Genomic DNA, 23,108 nt, shown 5'->3' with positions numbered 1-23,108 from the left:
TGGAATGCAGTTTGAAATTATATTTATTTAGCTAAATTTCTCACACAGTCTTGAGAACTATCATTTAGATTTTTCCACTGTAGGTTATTCATCCATCTTTCTTAACTTCAGGGCTTCATCCTGGAAAGCTTGCAATCAGATAGATAGTCTGGTACCCAGTTTAAATGAATAATGTGAGATTACATTTCACCCTATGGTATCAAACCAGATTTGAAACATGAGCCTTTACAAGTGCAGAATGAGAAGTGTTTATTGATGAAAGCAGCTACATCTTGGAAAGCCAGCATAAAATTTTGGGAGAGGAAGCATTGCCTTTCAATACACCAGCTCAAAAGCAGAACTTGTTGCATTAAATATGCATTGCAATTGGCAAGTGGTAAAATGGCCATTTTTTTTCTTCACAGCAAATAAGCCTGCGGCGTTGTATGTGACCATGGAGCTTTGTGGGAGAGAAAAGGTTTGATTATAGCAAAAGATAATCAGATTAAATATGGAGAAGAAATATTGCAAAATATTTAGATGCCATCTGGAAGCTAAGAATGATTTACTAGTAGGATAAAGACAGGTGTGTCTCCTTGGACTTGAAGGAAGCCTTCTGGAAGGAAGATTTCCAAAATCAAATTATGGAGAATCCAGTGGTTGATCAGTAGGCTGTCCGCACATCAACACAATACCCGTTGCTGCAGACCTGAAAGTCAAAGTAACAGATTATCAATAGAGCAGGGGTGTCAAACTCAAGGTTGTGATTGACCTTGGGGGGGGGGGGGGAGAATAGGCATGGCCAGGGTGGGTGTGGCCAGCTTAACATCACTTGTGTCAGGTTTGCCTGTGGTGGCTTGAGTGCTCTGCCAGAGAAAACAGGTTGCCAAGCTCTATTTTCAGCTGCAACAGCCACCTGCAATCATTTGCCAGCAGAAATGGAGTTCAAACCTCCATTTTGCTGTCAGAGGCACCGTGGGCAAGTCCTTCACTGTTTCCAGGGTGGCCCTGTGGACCATATCTAAGCAACATGTGAGCCGGATCCAGCCCCTGGGCGCTGAATTTGACACCCCTGCATTAGAATAAGACAGCACTTTCCCCACAACTGAACTCTGTCGTTCCTTAGCACTAAGCCAAATTTCTTTTAGGTTTTACATTGTATAAAAAGACAGGGTGATGTGATTCCTGATCCTTTCCTATAAGCTTCGGGATTTCTTGAGCACTTCTAAGTGGCTTCACTGAACTGTAGACCTTTGGGTCACAAACAGCTCTGTCCTGATTTTCTCCTTTCTCTCTTCCACCTTCCCTAGTATGGAGATATCTACAAGTGTAGAGAAAGGACTGTCTCTGTCCAGAAAGTGTTGCCAGGGAGAAGCACAAGACTCTGAGAAGGCCAGGCACTTTGTTCTTAGAAGAAAGAAACAGCCCTGGACATTTACCTCATTTGTTGTGGCTGCTGTTTGAAGGAAAAAAATAATAATAACAAAACCAAAATAATGCTAGAGGAATACTTTTTCTTCTGTGTACATTCACTGTAGTTTGGAAAACCTAAACCAGCTTTCAGCAAGATCCATTTGTAGTGATCAACCCTTGGAATCCGAGGACATAGATTAGAGGTAATCTTTTACTAACCCTTCCATCTCCACATTTTGTTCCAGGTGTAACCAATCCATCATCTTCCTTTGATGGAAAATATTTCATTCTGCAATACGATTCGTTTCCACGACTGCAGTATAACCTACCACACTTTACATCCCTGAAAAGGAAACATTCATTCAAATTAAAAAAGATGGAGTAATGAGAGGATGTTTGTTTGGTTATTTCTTGGGTGACTTACAATATAATAAGAAGTTAGAAATTGCTAAAAACAATTTTAATTAGAATAAAAGCTAAAAACCAAGAGGATGGGCAGCCTGGGGGTGACAATTGCCTCTTCCTGGTCAGCCATCCCCAACATAGCAGGCCCATGTTGAGGACGCAGGCCAAGGGGCAGAGCCAGATTCATAGGCTGTTCCAGAAGGCCAGAATTCTGGGGGCAGACCACACTTCTGATAAGAAAATATTGCCATGCAGAGAAGGCTTTTCTCCTGTGCTTGGACAGCCAAAAGTCTTTGGCTGACAGAATCTGAAGCAGGCCCTTTCCACCAAAGGACTGCGGCAGGTCAATCCCAACAAGGGAGGGCAATTCCACCAATATCTTGGACCTATTTCATAAAGGGCTTTAAAAGTAATGACCAACTGCTTGAATTGGGCCCAGAAGCAAACTGGCAATCTATGCAACTTGTGTAACAATGTGGTCACACGTGCCTTGTTCCAGGGGTCTCCAATACTGTTAGCATCATTGCCTTCTGTACCAGTTGTAGCTTCTAAATGCTCTTCAAGAATAGCCCTATGCAGAAGTCCAGCTGGGACCAGAGCATGAGTGACTGTGCTAAGAATCTTGATCTTGGCTTAACCTTTACATGTTTTTGTTTAATTAGAAACGGAGAACCAGAAGTTTGCTCAGATTCAATGGGAACTAGTTGCCCCCGACACATAAGTGAAAAATCTCACAAGGTGTTTTGAGATCACAGTTCCTGTATTTCCAACCGGCTCACTGTGATTTCCCTGTTTTTAAGGATGAAGATGGTTGACTCAAGATTTTTATCTTAAGAGCAAGTAATGCATCCTTATCCACCTGGAAAACCCTTAAAGCAGATTTAGGAGACTTTAGAGATTTTCCAGATTTCTAACTTAAAATTCTCATAATCTCTGAACAGTTGATGACAGGGGATGATGGGAGTTGAAATCTAAAGATTGACACTACAGTGTGTAAGAGCCAAAAGAAGAATCTGGATTTATACACATGACTAAAAGATAATGTGGCTTATTGTTTAGTTTGGGTTCAACATGTGGTGCAAATTTGGCCATTGTGATTTCTAAATCATGATTTATGGCTAAATGCAATTTATAAACACATCAACCAGGGTTTGCTCAGTAATATGCAGGGTAAACAAGCTGAGTGATGTCAGCCAAAAGAGAAAAGCTGATTATAGCATAGTTCTTGACTTATGACCACAAATGTGTGAAGAATTTCGATTTCTGAACAAGGCTGTTGGTAAGTGAGCTGCACCCAATTTTATAATCTTTTTGGCACGGTTGTTAAGTGAATCACTATAATTGCAAAATAAATCACATTGTTGTTAAGGAAATCTGATACCCCCATTGTCTTTGATTTATTGGAAGCTGGCTGGAAGGTCGCAAAGAATGAACATGTGATCTTGGGACACTGCACCAAGCCAAGCACCCAAATTTTGGTCACATGACTGTAGGAATGCTGCAACAGCTCTAAGTGAAAAGGCAAGTTCTAAGTAACTTCTTGGAAGTCATTAAATAAATGGTTGTAAGTCAAGAACTATCTGTCACTTCTGACACAATGTTTTAAAAGGTAGTTTCCCAAGATGGAAAACAAAGGAAAAGTAGCCATTCAGAAATTGATTCACATTTCTACTGTTTTAGCCAGATGACAGAATCATATTCCCGCAGATGTGGACCCTAAAATATTTCTTATTATCCTTATATAATATGATCATAGACGGAAATAATTTAGATTGCTTACTGTGGTCCACATTTAATCTTTACACCGTTTTCCCTTCTGCAGTAGCCAAAATCATTCCTTCCTTGGTTTAATATATCATAACATTCATCTGGAGCCACGTTTGCATCTTCAAGAGGAAGTGAGAAACCACGACAAATACATGAATGTATAACATGCCAGCCGGATAAAGAATAACTTAAGAGATTCCAGAGTACTAAAGAAACTATAGTTAAAATTTACTTTTTTGTAAGCTACTATTTTGTAACCCATTATTTATTTAATCCCCATTATGCCTGAATCATTCTCTATCTGATACAGTGCTATACTAAACTTCCTTATTGAATTTTATGGGCACAAAAGCTGAAGCCACTCTTATGCCTCTTGCAGAAGATCATGCAGAAAATCAATGGCTGGAGGGGAATTGAATGCAGTTTCATTCCTCATGTGCTTAGTCTCATTTTCCAACTTTAACACTGTTGTAGAAATATCCTTGTGCTGGAATGTAGTGAGGAGGGGGATCCTGAGTGGGAGATGGTACACTCCAGATGAGTAAGAGGCAATTCACACACCACAGATATTACATGTGAGAGAATGAGGGTGAGACAAATGCTCTCTAAGAGTTTACCGAGTGTATTGTATGAAGACAGTAGAGTCCTTAGTCCAGCAAGATTTTGTTTACAGGAATGAAAGAAGAAAGAACTCAGCATGGAAGAATCATAATGTGTTATACTTGATTTGAGGCCTGGGTTTAAGGCTTTTTGAATATAGCTGGACTACTTGCAAAAGATGGAGGTATTATCGTTCTTTGAAATGTTAAATCATGTTATGCAATTTAACTGACCAAAATAAAGATGTGTTTGTTTGAGCTGAGATTTCCATTTTCAAAGCAATGGAAATAATACAGCAAGTGTCCATTTATTGCTTAAATCACATCCTCCACAAATCCAATGGATCGATTGATTATGCAAGTGGAACAATGTTCTAATTTGCAATTCGGATTCCCAGTCACCATCACATGTCATCTGACCCTTCATAAACAATTTAGACAAGGGGAAAAAAGGGAACATATCCAATTTACAGACAACAGGAAGCTGACAGGAAGCTGACCAGAAGGTAGGCTTAAGATCCAGAAGGATGTCGAGAGACTTCAACACTTGACCCTATCTAACAAAAGAAATTTAATGGTGAAAAAAGTTTTTAAAAGTTCTATATTTAGGCAAGAACAACCAAATCACAGGTTCAGACTGGGTGATACCTGGCTCAATACTATAATTATAAGAGGGATCTTGCAGCTCTAGTGGACAATCACTTAAATGTGCACAAGCAGTGTGTTGCAACTGCCAAAAATCCAACACAGTCGTAGGCTACATTAACAGAGGGATAAAATCAAGATTATGAGAAATGTTAGTACCACTTTATAATACTTTGGCAACACCACATTTGAAATATTACATCTATTTTTGTTCATCACAACATAAAACAGATGTTGAGATTCTATAAAGAATACAAATAAAATGAACAAATATGATTATGGAATTGAAGGCTAATTAAGAACTTTTATGACAGAAAAATTAATCAGTGGAATTGCTTGCCTTCAGAGGTTGTGGGTGCTCTAGCATTAGAAGTTTTAAAAGAAGGGAATGGAAAAGGTATACGGTTTCCTGCTTGATCAGGGGGTTGGGCTAGAAGACCTCCAAGGCTCCTTCCAACTCAGTTATTCTGTTAATTCTGACTGTATTAATGCAAAGCCTCACTGCACTACTGATCTATGGCCAAGATAAATCTCCATGCTTACTGAAAACTATCTACCTTATATGAAAAAGGGAACTTATTTTCAGTTTCCTTTTTCAGCATAGAGCCATGCTGAAAATTTTGTGAATAGTTTGAAAGTCAGGAGTGATGAGTGACGAGAATCACATCTCCCAAGATCTGGGTCTTCAATTCTTGTGCCAAATGTAAAGAAAATTTTTATCCTGGAGTTTGAATATTCTTAGCACACAGTCCCATAATCAATTTACACTGTCTCTCATTGAGATTGGCTCAGATCTTTGTCCAATTTGGGAATGTATCCACATCCCATAAAAGATTCTTTCCCCAAAGTCAGTCTTTCCAGATTTCTTGACTACAACTGCCATTTCTTGGACCATTGGCCATGTTCTCAAAGGATGACTGGAGTTTTAAACCCAAAGATCCGGAGGGCTGGGCTCTAAAGCCTCCAAAGAAAGAACTTCGTCTTGAAAAAATGTTCCAACTGTAAAAAAACGCTCAGAAATTGTAGGTGCTCTAACACTGGAGATTTTTAGAGAGGAGATGGGAAATGTTATAAGGTTTTCTACTTGAGCAGGGAGTTGGACTAGAGGACCCCCAAGGCTCCTTCTTACTTTGTTATATGTAATCATGATTTACTATGGATACAAATGAGAAAATCTTTGATTTATGCAATGACCGCATTAGTCTTTTTCAATAAAACTACTTTTGAAATCCTCAGGTTGACTTACCTGGTGAATTCTTTAATAAAGCAAGACATTGTTTATGCAGGGTGGGGCATTTTCCATTGTAGCAGTAACCTTGGTTGTTTTGGCATGGTTCTCCATTCCTCTTGAAGCTATCTGTGGGACACTCAGCCGATCGGCCAGTGCAGAGATCAGCCTCGTCACAGTCATCCTTTGCTGGCCGGCACACTGTTCTTGCACTCTTAAACTGTGGGTGAGAATGGAAAATACTCCCACCTATAATTCTTTAGCAGCAGAGAACAGTCAAACTATGATTCACAACACAGTTCAAAATTTCCTCTTCATCTTCTTGAGGACTACTAAGTAAGGCATCCCTTGCAAAAAATTGCCATTTTGCAATTGTGTATTATGTCTAGAAGACAGTTGCAGCCTGTCTTCTTTGCTATGGGAAAATGATTGCAATGAAAGGCCCGATTCACAAACACAAGACTTACATATTGGCTGACCATGAAGTGAAAATCAATTGGGCTGCCTCGAAAAAGCAGCCAAAGTTTAATTGATGAACTTCTCATGATATATTTTTATTTTCTTACATGGGAAGAAGCATTCACAGAATTTTCTGTGGTGCTGAAAAATGTCTTCTCTTCCTATGAATCTGGGCTTGTGATGAAAATATGGAAGGAACAAAATTATTTGGGCCCCTCTGCTCAAAAAGTTCATTGCAGACTGAACTGTGAACATTTATAGAAGTAATTAGGAACTTGCATCTCTCTCTTCATGATCCTGCAGCATCTCCAGAATGTGCCATGAAAATAACTGAATTTAGAGCTTTGGAAATCAGGTAGAGAATTTAAGGAGGGGATGGAAGAGAAGCAATTTTATTTCCAGAAATCTCTTAAACCTATTTCCATCCTAAAAATCTCAGTTAGAAAAATGTCACAGCATTACCAGAGACCTCCCAGAACCTTCCCAAAAGTCAAGGAACTAAGTTAGGGCATCAGTCTCAAACATTGGGCACTCTTATTTAAATTGGACATCCATGCAAAGTCAATCAAAGAACAAATTTATTATTTTCAGAGATTTAATGTACAGAAAGAGGGTATTTTCAAATAAGACAAGGCTGAAATTTTGTTACATTATCCTCCCTATGGATATGTTCATAAGGGTCAAATAAGCTGGAAGAGGGGATAGGAATAGATTAAAATGTTTTGATCATAGTAAGCAGCCAAGAGATATTACATTTTTATATGGCTAGTATGGAGCAGGGTAAAATCTCTCGGTGTTAAAAATAAACAAGTCTTACTCTGCATTTCTTACAACATTCTTCAACGTCACACTGTGCCCCAGGTTTCAGCTTACAAGTTGCAGCATCGCAACAGGTACTTTTACAATCCTGAAAAGCAAAACATATCAAATGATGTCATAGACTTCTCAGCCTGGTCTTTTTTTATTGGTCTATTTTGAAGAGGGAAACTGAGAAGGAAAAGATATGTCTCTGATGGGTTCCCTCTTATGGGTTTAAGCTAGCATATGCACAAACAGTTGGTTATTATAAATGGTTGATTGCATATCTATGTGAAACAGACTTATCTGATATTTCCTATGTGAAAACAATAAAACAAATAAACATATCCTCACCTCCCAATTGAGCCCCTATTCCTTTCTTATTCATGAGGGATTTTGTAATCTTCATGCCAGCCTTGGAGGTAATTCAAAGAAGAAGCACCAACAATGAATATTAACACTACCCTTATTTTAAGGTTACAGTAGCAGAATCTTTAAATACTGAATGTACATTTCTATCCTCTCATTTTTATGGACCAAAAGAATAGGTGGGATCTGTTCTCCTTGAGATGATTGCCCCTTGCTTCAGAAGGCTAATCTGTCACACTTATGTGACCATTGAGTAGATTATTCCTCCTTATTTTGTCTCTCAGGAACATTCTTACAAACCCTTATATGTGTATTTAACAATATAAAGAGAACACTTCAGTAAATCACAGTTCTTATAAAAATATTATTAGGGGTCGGAGCATAGATTAAAGATCATAAGTTCTGGGAGGAAGCAGCTCAGGAAAATAGTGGGACAGATAATGTGTCCATGTCAACAAAATAGGGTTTTCAGTAGGGAAGAATTTTGTTGGAGAGGTAAATCACCTATGTTTAAAAATATGCTGTCTTCCCCAATTGTTAGTGAGATATCAGTTCTTTATTCCTCTATGACTGGTTCCTCAAATCCAATAAGCCACAGCATTCATGCATGTAGATAAAGCACATAAACCTATGCCATTCAGAAACAAACCTAATGCATGGCTCAAACCACTTAGATAGTCAGATGATTTTTGAAGGAGAAAATTTTTGAAAACACTCTTGTTGGTTTTAAAAAAAATACCTCAGGAGAGCCACAGTCACATTCTTCTCCCGTCTCCACAAAGTAATTTCCACAAACTGCAGGTGCATCAATATCTGTTTTCAAGGGTTTGTTGAGAATGCATTCTGGGAGTTCTGAAGTTAGATACGTCTTGCATTGCTCAACACTACAAGAGCTGAAGTCATAGAGAGGGACACCACTGCAGAGATGAAACAAAGTAAGATCAGGACATTATCCATATCTGAACTAGAAACAGAATTCATTGCAAAAACATATAAGATGGAAAAGGGATGGTTAATGAAGAAATACAGTGATTTTTTTTCTCTAAAGCTAACAAAGTGATTTGTTAGTGAATCTTTTCTCTAAAGCTAACAAAACGAGTAAGAGAACTATTTGTTCCCTTGATCTTACTCCCAGATTATGCTCTCTCAGTTTTATATCCACCAATTTTCTTTTCTTTTTTAACCAAATACATTTTCAGTGACAACACAATGGGATATTAGTTGATTGAGCTTCTTCTTGTGTTTGAATGGGCTGCCTTTCATTTTCATTTTTAGTCAGCCTCTCTGTGGAAGGACAATAATATAAATTGAAGGGGAAATAGTGGGAACTTGTTTTTCTTTTTCTTTTTTGGAGAGAGAATACTTTTTATAGCAATGAATATTTTGAGGCACATAGAGAGCTAAGTATACTAACTCTCTATTTGCCTTAAACTAATAATTGTTGAATTCTTTTTTTGAAAAGGTCATAATATCAGCGGTGTCACACTGACCTCCGAAGCTGCGTTCTTAAATAGATGCAAACATGTTATCATAAACCCACCCATACATCTTCCTAATATTAATACAAATCAATAGGAATATAATCATTGGCCCTCAGGTTAGGGGTTGAAAACAAGAACACAAAGACAATCTGCAGGTGGTCATTAAACAGACAAGATCTTACAACTCTTACACAAAGGTTATTGGGAGTTTTGCAATAGACAATTGCTGAGAAGATTTCATCAATTTGTTTTGCTTCATTTTTCATTTTCTTTTTCCCTCTTGATGAAGCAAAGGCTAAACATGCACCTGGAACAAAATATTGCTAGTCCTTGACTTGCTGCCACAGAATTTCCATCGCCAAGCAAGCCAGTTGTTAAGTGAGTCATGCTGAGTTTTATAATCAGTTTTGCCACTTTGTTAAGTGAATCACACAGTCATTAAGGGGCTCCAGCTTGCTCCTTTGACTTTACATATGGAAGGACAGATGGGAAAGTCAAAAATGACAATTACATGAATGCAGGATGCTACAACCACCATAAATACACACTGGTGTTGTCAACTGCCCAAATTTTAATTCTGTGACTGAAGGGAGGCTGTAAATGCTGTAACTGTGAGGACCAGTTATAAATCACTGTTTTCAGTGCCATTGCTACTTCAAATGGTTGCTAAACAAATGGTTGTAAGTCAATCACTCCCTGTATGTTGTTCCCTGTTAGTTTCAGAAGAATGCAATGTATGTCAGAGATGTAACATACGTTTTATGTTACAAGGGGCAAGGGAAAACAATAATTCCCCCCCCCTCCCCACATTCTGCTTCTTATTTTGGAAATTTTGGATGTTTTGTCTCTTGGGCTATTCTGTTTCTTTAAACTCTTGTGTTTTGGAGGAAGCTACTGAATGATTGCTATTCAATTGTTGAGAGCAGTTCCACCTTTATAACTTCCTAACTATTTAATTTTTGTGAGTCCTCACTATATTTAATTTCACAGTTAATTGCAAGTATTTAAAAAATAACTTAATTGGAAAGGCATTAAAAGTGTTCCTCAATCCTTACGTTAGTCGCGGAGTCATAATGCATGTGTCAGCAGGGCAATTACAGCCGTTTGTGTCATGATTAATGCCCAGATTATGACCCAACTCATGGGCCATAGTAGTTGCCATCAAACCTGTATCTTCGGTATGATCCTAAAGAAAAGAGAATACTTTGTTTATTGTTAGTCTGCCAAGAAACTGAAAGTGAATTCAATTATCATTAACATTAATTGTCTAAAAATGATGACTAAGTGAAAAATTTTGAGTTGAGGATACCATCTCAGAATTCATCTAGGTAGCTCATCTGAATGCATGCATGCCCACCAAGACTCCAGAACATACACAAATACATCCAGAAGAAAACTTTAAAGCCCGGAAGTTACAGCAAAGGAGAAGATCAAAACTGATCCATCCACTGTCTGCATTTATTTATTTATTTAAATAATTTTTATTGAATGTTTTCATCTTTAAAAACAGAATAGAAAAACACCACAAGGACAAACAAAACACAAAACATACATAACAATATAAAGTAATTATACATCTATCTTCATTTATTTAGTAATTAAAACTTAACAGGCAACTTCTGTCCAAAAATATTCAGCAATTTTTGTGCGAGTTAGTATTTTCACAATATTGAAGGCTGAAGCCCTAAACAGGCTTAAGAATGAATTATTATTTCTGAATAAAAATGACCTTCTTGAGCAAACAAGTTTAGAATTACCTCCTACTATTTGAATCCTAACTGTGCTTCTTAAGAAACAAAACTTTATGAGTTTTTTTTTATTGCCATGTTTTTCAACTCTTTCTATGTGAACAAAAATTAAGTTATTTGTTTCTCAATAAATGCATATTATCACCTTAAAGAATATAGTTTTCTTGTAGAGTCTTAAAATACTGCAGTTTTTTTTCCTTTTAAGTAGGTTTAGTATTCCCTCATTTTCTCAATGCACATTAATTCAATCATAGGCAATCTAGATCCTACATTTCTTGTAAGAAAACAAGAGTGATTCATGTTTGTCATTAGGATTGCTAAGAATATGGTTCAGAAGCATTATTTGGGAGTGTTGTAATCTGTTGTAACCTGCTTATTTGCCAATCAGAGCACAGTTAGACTCTTCCAGAAACATTATAATATATTGTCACCTTCTGATATATAGCTCATGGCATACAAAAAGCTCAATCTACATGTCTAGAATGCATTGTACCAAAATGCCATCAATTGAGGCAGGACCTGGAAATGTCAAATCTGCAAATAAAGATGGATGAAAATGATTTGGATAAAAAAGAAGATTCTTTATTTGTAAAGAAGTTATGCCTATATAGGCGTTTTCATTTGAGTACAAATAGGTAACAGGTATCATTTCTACTAACCTGAATAATTGCTACAGAGTCCCCTGACATGCAGATGCTGCCTACGGGAGCATATCCTACAGTATCTCCTTCGAAGTCAATGGCCCTATAAGACAGAAGGGGAGATCAATGAGAAAGGGACTCTTCATTATCAGAATGAGGAGGAAAAAAACCCATAAAAATAATATTATGAGAAATTGTATGATAAGGAGAACATTCTGGAAAATAATATACAACAGTATTTGGAAAAATCTGTACTCCCTAAAGTACTGGTCACGGTTAAATATATGTTGAATGAATGAATGAATAACCATGAAGAAATGGACAGAAGAATATTTAAGAGACAACAGAATAACAAAACATCAGGGCTTGATGGGCTACTGGCAAAATTTTACAAACAGCTAGAAGAGACATTAAGCCCAGTGATGTTGGAAGTATATAATGAAGAACTGCTAGAAGCAGAAATTCCAAACTCATGGATGGAAGAAAACAGCATTCTCATACTAAAAGATGATTCAGATTTAATGCAGAAAAAAAAATTACAGGCCAATATCTTTACTGAATGTGGACTATAAAATATATGCTTAGACAATAGCAGAGAGATTTTAAAAGTATTTGAATGAATTTATACATTTAGGCCAGAATGGATTTCTGTCAAGGGACAGATTAAAAACAATATGAGAGTGATTTTAAACACATTGGAATATTATGAAATGCATCCTAGAAAATAAATGGGGTTAATGTTTCTAGATGCCCAGAAAGCATTTGACAACATTAATTGGCAATTTATGTTATTACAACTGGACTTTGGAGAGAGATTTATTAATATGATTAAAGCAATATATAATAAATAATCAACTAAGGTGATGATAAATGGGGACATGAGAGAGAACTTTGATATTAAAAAAAGGCACTAGACAGGGATATCCACTGTTGCCGCTGCTATTTATACTGACTTTGGAAATGTTAACCAGGAATATTCGACAAAATAAAGAAATAAAAGGAATGGAAATTTAAAAAGAGAAATACAAGCCACAGGCATTTGCACACGACGTGGTCTTCATATTAGAAGACCCCTTAGAAACTGCCAGTTCAAAAGCACATAAACATAAGTAGATAAATAGTTACCATTTTGGTGTGGGAGAGGTAACAGCATTCCATGTGCTTTTGGCATTTTGACATTGACAAAGTTGGCTCTTCAGCTATGAAAAAGATTTGTGTGTGTGTGTGTGTGTGTGTTGCTAACAATTAAAAATAGATTGGATATTTTATTATTTATCTTTATTCTTGGTTTATCTCGGGCAACCCGAGAGCTCCGCCTGATGCCCGAAGGGCTTTGCAGGAAGAAACGCGGCTTGAAGCGCAATGACGGTCCTGGCTGTGGGGCGCACGCCCGGTAAAAGCCTCTCTTGGTTCCCCCCTCCTCCTTCTCCTCCTTCCACAGCCTGTGCGATGTTGCTGCCGTAGGCCAAGAGCTGCCGCCGAAGCTGCTGCACAGCTGAGAGAGGGAGAGCGCGAAAGCAGAGGCAGGGCGCCAAGCTTTGGTTAAGGCAGGCAAGGGAAACTGCGAGCTGAAATGAAGTCTTGCTGGGAAGGCGCGGCAGCAGGGCTTTAAAGGGCTCCCCCCTCCCCAGCCAGCCAGCCCACCCAGCCCATTCCTCCCCCGCCACCACTGTGTCCAACAGGCCAGTTGTCTCATGTTTATGGCGGACATAAACGCGAGACACCTGGCCTGTTGGGACACAGCGGCGAGAACGTCCCTGCCGCCTCCGCGCTCCGCCGCCCCGCCTCCCTGCCTCCTCCGACCCCACCACTGTGAAGAAAGAAAAAAAACACACACACACAAACCTCACAATAAAAAAATTGCAAATTAAATTATAATAAATTTGAATCCTCCCCCCTCCCTCCGTCCAATCCACCTTTTCCAGCTGTGGAAACTCTCTCAACTCTCCTCTTGTCCGTCCAACGTAAGCGTGCTCAACGTAAGCGTGCTCATAAGGCATGATTCGCTGCTCCCCGATCAGGAGGCGGGAGAATCAGTGCCTAATTTGCATATGAAAGTTTTCGCTTGTTAACTCCTCCTTAACTTTTAAAAGGCGAACAATTCCTTAGGCAAAAGAGGCCCCAAGCCACTGTGACTTTGAATCTGGTAGCAACTACCCTGGCTTTAATTATTTTTAAAAAATTATTTAAAATTCTTTCTTTTCCCTTAGGAGACTGGTGAGGCCCCGCCTCCCCTGCCTCTAGTGACTGCACGTCCCTGGTTCACATATGGTTTAAAGTACACAGCATAGAGTGGAAAAGCTGTACAAGCACTAATCTTCCCATAATACTCCACTCCCAGACATCCCTCTCCCTTTCCCCACAATGAGACGTACGTGAGTAATTGAGCATTATCATTCCCTTTGCGTGGCAGCAAATCTGTTTCTCTCCATGTTTCAAATGACTTCAAAGTGGCATCCTTTGATTCCTGCACGTTAATCTTATCTCCGTTGTTCCAAATTTCTATGCCAACCAGTGCAAGGTGAATTCGCAAAGATCTCATCATCTGTCAGGTGGACATGGCAACAATCAGAAACTCAAATACAAGTAGAAACCTTTCAAGATTAAAAAGCAACTGATATTGGCTTCTATGGGCAGGTGAAGGGAAAAAAATATCTAGGCATCAATAGAAGAGAAATCCTTGTAGCTTAAGGTTGAATGGTGGAGTCCTTGGTGCTCCTCCCTATGACCAATTAGATCCTACAGATTAGGCCTCCTCCGAATACCATCCGCTAGCCAATGTCGACTGTCGTCCCCTCTGGGGAGGGCCTTCTCTGTGGTTGCTCCGGCCCTCTGGAACGAACTCCCCATGGAGATCCGGACCCTCACAACCCTTCCGGCTTTCCGCAAAGCCACTAAGACCTGGCTGTTCCGGCAGGCCTGGGGCTGACGAGTTCACAAACTGTTGTGATTGTTGTTTTGTTTTTAATTTTGTTTGTCTTCTGTTCTGTTTGTATTTCCCCTCCTTTTGCTTTGTTAGCCGCCCTGAGTCCCTTGGGAATAGGGCGGTATACAAGTTGAATAAACCTTAACCTAACCTCCTTTCTGCTCTAAAGTTGTTTAGTCAGATAATGAAATGTCTGCAAGGAAACCAACAAGTTCAGACAGCACTAAGGACTCCATATATTGGGCAAATAATAACAATAACAATAATAAATGAATCAATAGTCAATGAAATTTGTGTCACATTTTGTTCACTTGACTGAGTTTCATGCTTAATGAATAAAAGAAATAATAACAACAACAGCAAAATACAACAACAACTTGGAGCAACATATAATGTAAGAAGATACTTGGATGATAACTAGGACGCTGGCAGCAACCCTTATCAATAATCAGAGCCAGTCAATGATATTTGTGATACATTTTTAAATGTTTAGTTAACTGAGTTTCATGTGTGATTAATAAAAGTTTATAATAATGAGGATGTATTAAGCAGGAGGAATAAATCAAAGGATAAAATGAAGCAGTTGATTATTCTCTGTAATCAGGAACAGAAGAGGAGGAGGACTGAAGGGATATTTGGCTCATTGATCTTTCTGCTGTCTCCCTGATTCCAACAGATCATCAACAGTGAAAATGTAAAGAAGGCTAATAGGACAGTACAATATGAGTGTATCTCCTCCTAGGTACCACAATCCAAGTCAAATTAAGTTCCTCTCTCCAGGTTTCTTCTCAGGGATCAATTTCACAATCAATTGGCTGACTCTGTCCATCTCTTTGTAATGTCCAAGTTCAGAACCATTAACCACAGCCTAAAAGAATCCAGCTACAGGTGCTGTTCTGACTGCATTCTTGCAACACTTATGGATTTGCTACCTCTCAACACAGTGGCTGTATTGTAAGAGGCCTATTAAACTAGTTACTCAATTAACCCATTTCCTGGGATGGCCTTACATGCTGGATCACCAGCTGGCCTAATGAACTTATTTTGCCTCACTCCAAGCCACAAAACTTAGCGTGCTTATAGAAGTCCATCTCCTAGTTCTCTTTACCTGGTTAAGTGTGTTATGTGAACACAGTGAAAAACTGGGAAGGGGCTGAGAAAAGTTTAAATCCAACAAGTGAAATAATTTTTGCCATGTCCTCTTACCATATTTAAAGTGTTGATAATTTCATATATTCTTGTTCTTATAGAAGCTGAATTGCGCTCGTATTTCAGGTACTACAGAAAAGATTTAAAAAAACTTAAGATGATATCATGATTATATGAAGAAGGGAGAGAAGGAGGAAGATAAAGAACATATTAGTGAAAGGATCATTGATTTTTTTTTGATTTAGACAAAATATTACTTTTTATTCAAGCAATCCAAATAATCCTTTTCTGCTGATTTTTTAGTCTACATTTGTGCCATTAATATATCAAAATTATTAACTTTTCAGCAGCATACTTGTGCTCTCCTCCTGGTTGGAGAAAATTTGGGTCACCCTACTGAGATACTTTCCTAAATTGGATACCATATTTCCATGTTTAGAGAAGTGAAACAGAAGCATACTCCGCTAGACATCTTATTTTTTATGTGTTGTCAACTTGGATATAGAAATTGTGCAGGAAAGTTTCAAAGAAACCTATATAACTGTTTAACCAGTGTGGGATAAAAATAAATTTAGATGGAATCCAGGAAGAATAAATGTGCAAATTAGAGTATATTTACACAAATGTCTCCTACCTTTGTAAATATTGGTTGGGTCTAATAACAAAAAGAAATATCAAAGTTTATGATGAAGCACACGTTAAGAGAAATCCAGTTTGGATGTTTGTTAATGTTTTCAAAAATGTCCACATTAAAAAAGGCAGAAATTAATGGGAATGATATCCCAGATACTTACCATTCTGTTGTCCACAGCTACGAAAAACTCAATATATTTTTTGGCCTGCCAGTATCTGTCTTGCTAAAAAAAAAACAATAAGCAAAAGGCTGTTTAGACATGTTGCTCCCAGCAGCCAACACGAATCTTGGTCATCATCAGATAATCAGAAAACTGCTTGTTATACAATTTGGTTAAAATACTTGGCCTTTCAGAAATATTGGCTCTTTGAAGAAGACATTTATAGGGAGACAGATTGTTTAAATTTTAGCCCTTAGAGTGGGGTTCCCCAACCCCTGGGCCATAGCCCACTACGTGGAAGTGGTGGGTGAGAATTGGCATAAGCATGGGCATCTCCACTTGCATGGGCAGCAAGAAAGTATGGATGGATATGCTCCATTTGCTCACTGCTCGCACAAATGGAGCTGGGCGCACGCATGATCCTGCTGTTCATGGGGAACAATCCCTTATTCCCCCTGCCAGTCTGCAAAGCTGGAAAGGTTGTGGAACTCTGAGTCAGAGAACGTGCTGTTAATTTTTTGAGGAAAAAGTACATTATGCAATGGATTGTCAAGCAGAAAGAAAAGTTGTCACCTTTTTAAAAAGTATGTCATGACACGAATCCCTTTCTTTGTATTTATATGGTGTGGCACTTCTTTCCAATTAATTTGTTTTTGGAATTTATAATTCAATACTTAAAGATAAATTTATATATGAATACCTAGTTCTGAACAGAATTTAATAGGAATGGCTTTCTTTGACAAATTTTTCAGCCTGATGCTCCAATGACTTTCCCACTTTTCTTCCCCTTTCTCAAACAAAGGATCTCAACCAATCATATGAGAAATATGGTGATGTGGTCCTGCTATGGAACTAATTAGACCAGTGGTAGTCAACCTGGTCCCTACTGCTCACTAGTGGGCGTTCCAGCTTTCATTGCGGGTAGTAGGGGTTTGCTGTAAATCTGCTTTATAAATTTTATAAAGTAAAGTTACTTCTCTACTTTATAAATCACCATTACTGTGGAATCGCTGGGCGGCTAGAAAATTTTACTACTAACAGAGATAAAAAGTGGGTGGTAGGTATAAAAAGGTTGACTAACCCTGAATTAGACACTGCCTGCAATGATATCAAACTATGCATCAATGAAAAGATAAGGGGAGAAAATCTGACATTCTGACCCACTGAACACACTCTAAATGGTCAAAGATTTATATCTTTCTTTTGATGTAATTTTAAAATGATTACTTGAGTATTGTTTTTGACACAATCAACAAGAACAAAATGATTAATTGCTCAGAGTAGTTCTTTATTGCTGCTCTCCTATAAACAGGAATCTTGCCAGATTAAAGTACATTCTGTGTAACCATTGGATACATCCTCTCCTTGGATACATTCTCTCCTTGCTATTTTACTGTCACTTTCTTAACTCTGCTGCAAAAGATCCATTTTGACTAGAGTGACAGTGAGCAGATATTAAGACTAGAACATTCGAAATAAAGGACCAATTAAGGATCAATTAAACATAATGTATATAACGTAACCACAACTTGCTGAGTATAAAGTATTTAGAAATGAGGGCTCCTCCCTTATGAATTCTATCCAATGACCACCCCCACCCCCAAAGAATTTCTCTTTTACTTTACATTTGAGAAACAAATAAATGAATCCCTGTTATCTAACCATGTTATATACATGAGATTTTAATGTAAGACTTACTTCAGGAGTAAGATTTAACTGAGAGTTCATTTTGACAATCTCATCCAATTCCCAAGTATCAGTTACCCCACAGATTTTGGGGCTCTCATCCTCCTTTTCTATATTTTCAGAATTGTAGACTGCATGGGCTTCATTGTCAGAAAGCTTCAAGGGCTCAATAAGGTATGTCTTTCCTTGATGCTTGAAATGTCCTCTGTAAAACAATATATAAAAGTGTGGTCACAGATGGAGAACTAAGAGAAGAGAATATTGGGGGTAAGTGGGTGACAATCTATTCTCCAAAGTATCTGAAGGCATAACAAGAAACAATAGATCGAAGGAGAGATTTCCTGACAGTTGGAACAATTAAACAGTGAAAAAGGTTTACCTTCAGACGATGTGAATGTTTCATCACCACTGGCTTTTAAAGAGAGATTGACAGCCATTTGTCAAGAATGATATACAATAGGTCTTGTACTTGAACAAGAGATTGAACTAGAAGACCTCTACGATCCCTTCCAATTCCATTATTCTATCATCCTGTTCTTCTTTTATTACTCTGTTGTTATTATGTTATGTTCCATCATTTCCTTTATTCCTCCACTGTATGGACATAGTCTCTGTACAAAGGGGATCTTTTAAAGTCTTCCTTAAATAACAGCTGTTTGGACAACATTGAATCTGACTAATGACTTTGAATTGTGGGGTCCTTATGTGGCTAAGATATCTAGCTGGTTGGAGAAGGTGTGCAGAGTGACTTCCAAGGAAGTGTTTCTGGGTAGAACTGAAAAGTCTGCTTGCCTCTTCCTGTAGACATTCTAGCAAGGTATGCAATCTGAAGCTTACTTACCTTCTCTACCTGTAACATTACCTCCTATATACAAAGAAGAAATGGGCTTGGCAGCTCCTTTATACAAACCTGATTTAGCTCCCTAGTGTCTCTATTGACTGGCAGCAGCACTTCTTGGTACTCAACCAAAGTCTTTCTAAATTCTGCAGAGGGCTTAGATCAAACCCAACTAATTTGCATGAATCACTGATGTCCCTCAATTTAATTATGAGATCTCCAAGAGGAGCATTTTACTCTTAACAAAATAAATAAAAGATAAGTGACTATCTTACTTCAAGCCATTGCATGCACTGATGACTGCAGTTGAGTCAGCTTCACTCTGGAGGTGTCCATGATAATAGCAGTGATCCTGTGTGGAGGCAAGAGGACTACATTGGTTAAAGCTTGTTTCTAGTATGATTTGATGAACAGAAGTGCGGTTCCAATGTATTTCACCACATGAATGAAATATTAAGAAAGCAATTATTCAGAACATTTTGATTTTAGGGGACAGAAGACTTGCTTAATATTGATTGTTCCAAAATGAACAGACTAAATACAACTGTCCATAAAAACAAGTCACACTGCAGGGGGAGCCCCATTGATGGTAAAATACTAAGAACTTTTGGGCAGACAACCAAAAGAAAAATAGAGAATGTGTTGTTAAAATTACAAGCCTTTTTCTCCATCAACCTTGTCTTCTTGGAGATCAACTCTATTGATGAACCAAGGATTTGCTGAACAAACTTTCAAACTTGATGATTGTCCTACATTCTGAAATCGTACCATAATGTATTTAAAATTCCACATTTGCTAATGATACCAATTAATTGTTATTCCCTTGAGCCTGCATAATGAAAGCTTTCAGAAATTTACAGAGATGTAATTCCTAGCATCATCTGGAAGCAGGATCCATGTAGCATTACAGTCAGGAGATTTCTGTTACACACTCAGTAGGAACAATTTGTATGAACTTTGAAGAGGCTAAGCCAGAAGTAGATTAGTTTTGGAGACAGGTGATGCACTTTTATATCACTTTGGGGGGAAGAAGCCAATGACTTTATGAAGCACTGGTCAAAGGGGCCTAGCAGAGATTATAGTACTTGATACTTCTCAGGAAAAAAACAACTGAATGAAAAACTGCTGGTGACCTTCTGCCACTGCACCATAGAGAGTATTATAACTTACTACACCTGTAATAAGGATCAAAGTGATTTTTTTTTCATTTTTAGTATTACAAACAAATGATTCTGAATTGATCACAGTAATCTTTAAAAATCAAAATGTAGATCTAATGAACGTGATGTTCTCATAATCAATCTATTTGTGAAACTCACTCCCCAGAATGTTTGCTTTTAACCAGTAGGAAAAAACTGGTTGATTGAATTCTTGCCCTACCAATTCAATGAATGAAACAAACTGGGTTTAACAATCCATACATCCTTACATGACTATTTCAGTATAAGATACTTTACAGATCTACAGTCCTTGTTTGAGTAGCCTGGCCTGGTACTTACATATTTGGAATATTAGTGCTCAAATATTCCTCTCAATTAATTTCCTAAAAGTAAGACACCCTGGATATTACCTCAACCGGAGGGCTTGTTGTAATTTCTCTGCCATCAGGGGAATAATGAGTCTCGGTGTAATCCTTGGAAAAAAGTCCTCTGGAAAGAATTTAAAAAAGTGAATTTGATGAAACTCCTTGGTTTTATAAAGGAGAGCCGCATAGCTCTATTAACTTAAGAGTAAAATGAAGAAACCTTAAAGAAATTGATGCTTTGAAGCTTCATACCGAAGCATCTGTCTTGAAGTTTTAAACCAATATATGGAGTCACTTTCCATTCCTAGTGTCACAACTATGCCTTCTGGGATTGCCTTCTCTTTTTCAAATCTACACGTTCCTTGCTAGTCTTCCAATTCCATGCCAAAATGTGATCATTCAGATGCTGCTCTTGAAATCTGGATAGCCTTCATATTTAAACCAAACAAAAGGGGGTACTAGACTTTCTAAAGCACACATTAGAATTCAATATGAAATCTCTCCAGTGGTACAAGATAAAGTGACACAGGAATGACCATATATAGGGGAATTTCGTTATAGCCTGTACTTAACAATAAATGCATTATACATTTAGAGGCACATATAGAATGGTCTATGGAGATTCTCAGTCATCCAGAGGCAAAATACAATCTTATCGATATAGGTTGCTCAAAAGTAAGATGCATTGTAAAATCAAAGCCAGGCCGTCACTCTTAATGCACCAGCTACGTATCTCGGTCTTAAAACTAACATTAAATTGCACTAGGACTTCAGAGACTTCCAATGTTTACAGTACAGGGACAGCCATACTAATTTCAATGGTGATGTTTTGGGGTAATGTAAATGATATACTTTCTTTTAGCTCTAGTTCTAGTAAAGTTAAGAGAACTTCTGAATTAACATACTTATTTCTTTCTAGGTGAAGGACCACGGGCGCTCCATTCACTTTAAATTCATATTGCATTGTATCTTCATAGTTAGTCTGAAAAGCAAAGAATTCAGGGTTGATTTTTAAATATAGGCAAATAAAATGTGTACCTTCTTAACAACTCCACACCTGTGTCAAATGGAGAGCTGTGGCCAAATTATTTATTAAATTTAATGTATTTAATCTAGTGATTGAAGGGCACTATAAAATTAAATTTAAGCATAAATTCAAGATCTCATTCTCAAGCTAATTCCCTGCTCAATCCCTCTTCCCTATATGGCTGGGTGTTTCGAAATACTTTATTAGCTATAGTAGCCAATTAATATTAGGAAATTCTCTGCTAAGTTACCAAGAGTCTCCTCAAATTTATGTGAAATGGGAAGCCATGTAAATTTGTTGAATGAACAAATGAATGAATGAATGATTTAATTAATTAATTAAACAGGCATATAGATTGTAATGCAAAGCCAGGTAATCATTACACGGCAGCAAAGAAATACCAAAAACTCTGTTGGCTGGCAAAAGTAATGTGCTGAGATCCTTTTCTTACCTCTGGCTCAGCGTTCTGAACTCCTCCTTTGGGCAATGCAGGGACTTTTTGTGGATACACTACTTCATAATCATTAACATTCCCAGATTCTAGGATTATAGAGCTCCCTTTGTAATGGGGGAGGGGAGAAGAAGAAGAAAGGTTTGCATTACTTTGGGATGTTATTCCACCATTCTCACATTCACAACTCAGTTTGTTACTCAATTATCAGTGAAGAATGGAATCTTTTTCTAGTGGAAATCAAGGTTTTCTTTGGCTATGAAATTTGCTGAATTATGTTTGACCGATGGGAGACTATCTAGAGAAAGTGATTTGGGCAGCTGCAAAAGAAAGATTTTGGAGTGTGAATAATCAGAAAAATAAATAAATATATCTCACCGAATGTGCAAGTTTGTGCACTGAATTATAAGGATAACATGAGGAACTACAAATTATAATAGTCTGATTCACACAATTCAGTAAACCATACTACATTATTAACATTTTGCTTCCTGAACCTTTCTTGCCACAAACTCTGTTTCTCCTCTTCAGTCTTCTAATTCTCTTACTCACATTATTGGAAAACCTTTTCTTCACATTGAATATGATTTTCTTCTGAGGATATTAGGACTTTTCTTTCTTAGGATCTATTATCTTGACAAAATTCCAGAAAACCATCTATATAACTTTACAACAAATGTGATCCTTGAGAGCAAGAACTCTTTTGCTCAGTCTTTCAAAACTGAAGTGGAGCAAATTTTGGTTAAGTATCAAAAGAAAAACCATAGAAACCTTTTGGGTGCCATAGACTTTTAGCAGTAAGAATTTGAAGAAGGAAACCAAAGAAAACTCTTACCTTGATATGGAAAAACCACTAAGCATATAGTTACCAAGAGAGCTTGGATCATTTTGGAGCCTGGATGGGCTTGCGGACAGGAAATCTCCTTCTGCTTCCAAGCCAACCTGAGCTCTTCTCCTGTTGACGGTGAGAAGCATGTTCTTCAGCTTCATTCATGCCCTTATATGCGAAGGTGTTTGCTAAAGGATTTGCCCAACTTCAATCTTGTAACAATATTACTGGAGGGCAGTTTTCCAACTGGCTTAGTGCTTGTCACTCCAACAATGACATCTGGAAAGCTTCTTTGACAACATCTCTCAAAGCAAAAGCCAAAAGGTAAGGATTAAATGCTCTTATGAATGC

General features: G+C 37.8%; 1 pseudogene; it reads right to left on the bottom strand.

Annotated features, from left to right (window-relative positions):
- Positions 1–643: 643 nt before the first annotated feature.
- LOC116516360 lies at positions 644–22,922 on the bottom strand (annotated as a pseudogene).
- Positions 22,923–23,108: the final 186 nt, after the last annotated feature.

The sequence above is a fragment of the Thamnophis elegans genome, chromosome 13 (genome assembly GCF_009769535.1).
Source record: "Thamnophis elegans isolate rThaEle1 chromosome 13, rThaEle1.pri, whole genome shotgun sequence".
Lineage (NCBI taxonomy): Eukaryota > Metazoa > Chordata > Lepidosauria > Squamata > Colubridae > Thamnophis > Thamnophis elegans.
The sequence above is the reverse complement of the archived record's forward strand: the minus strand, read 5'-3'. Positions and strand labels throughout refer to the sequence as shown.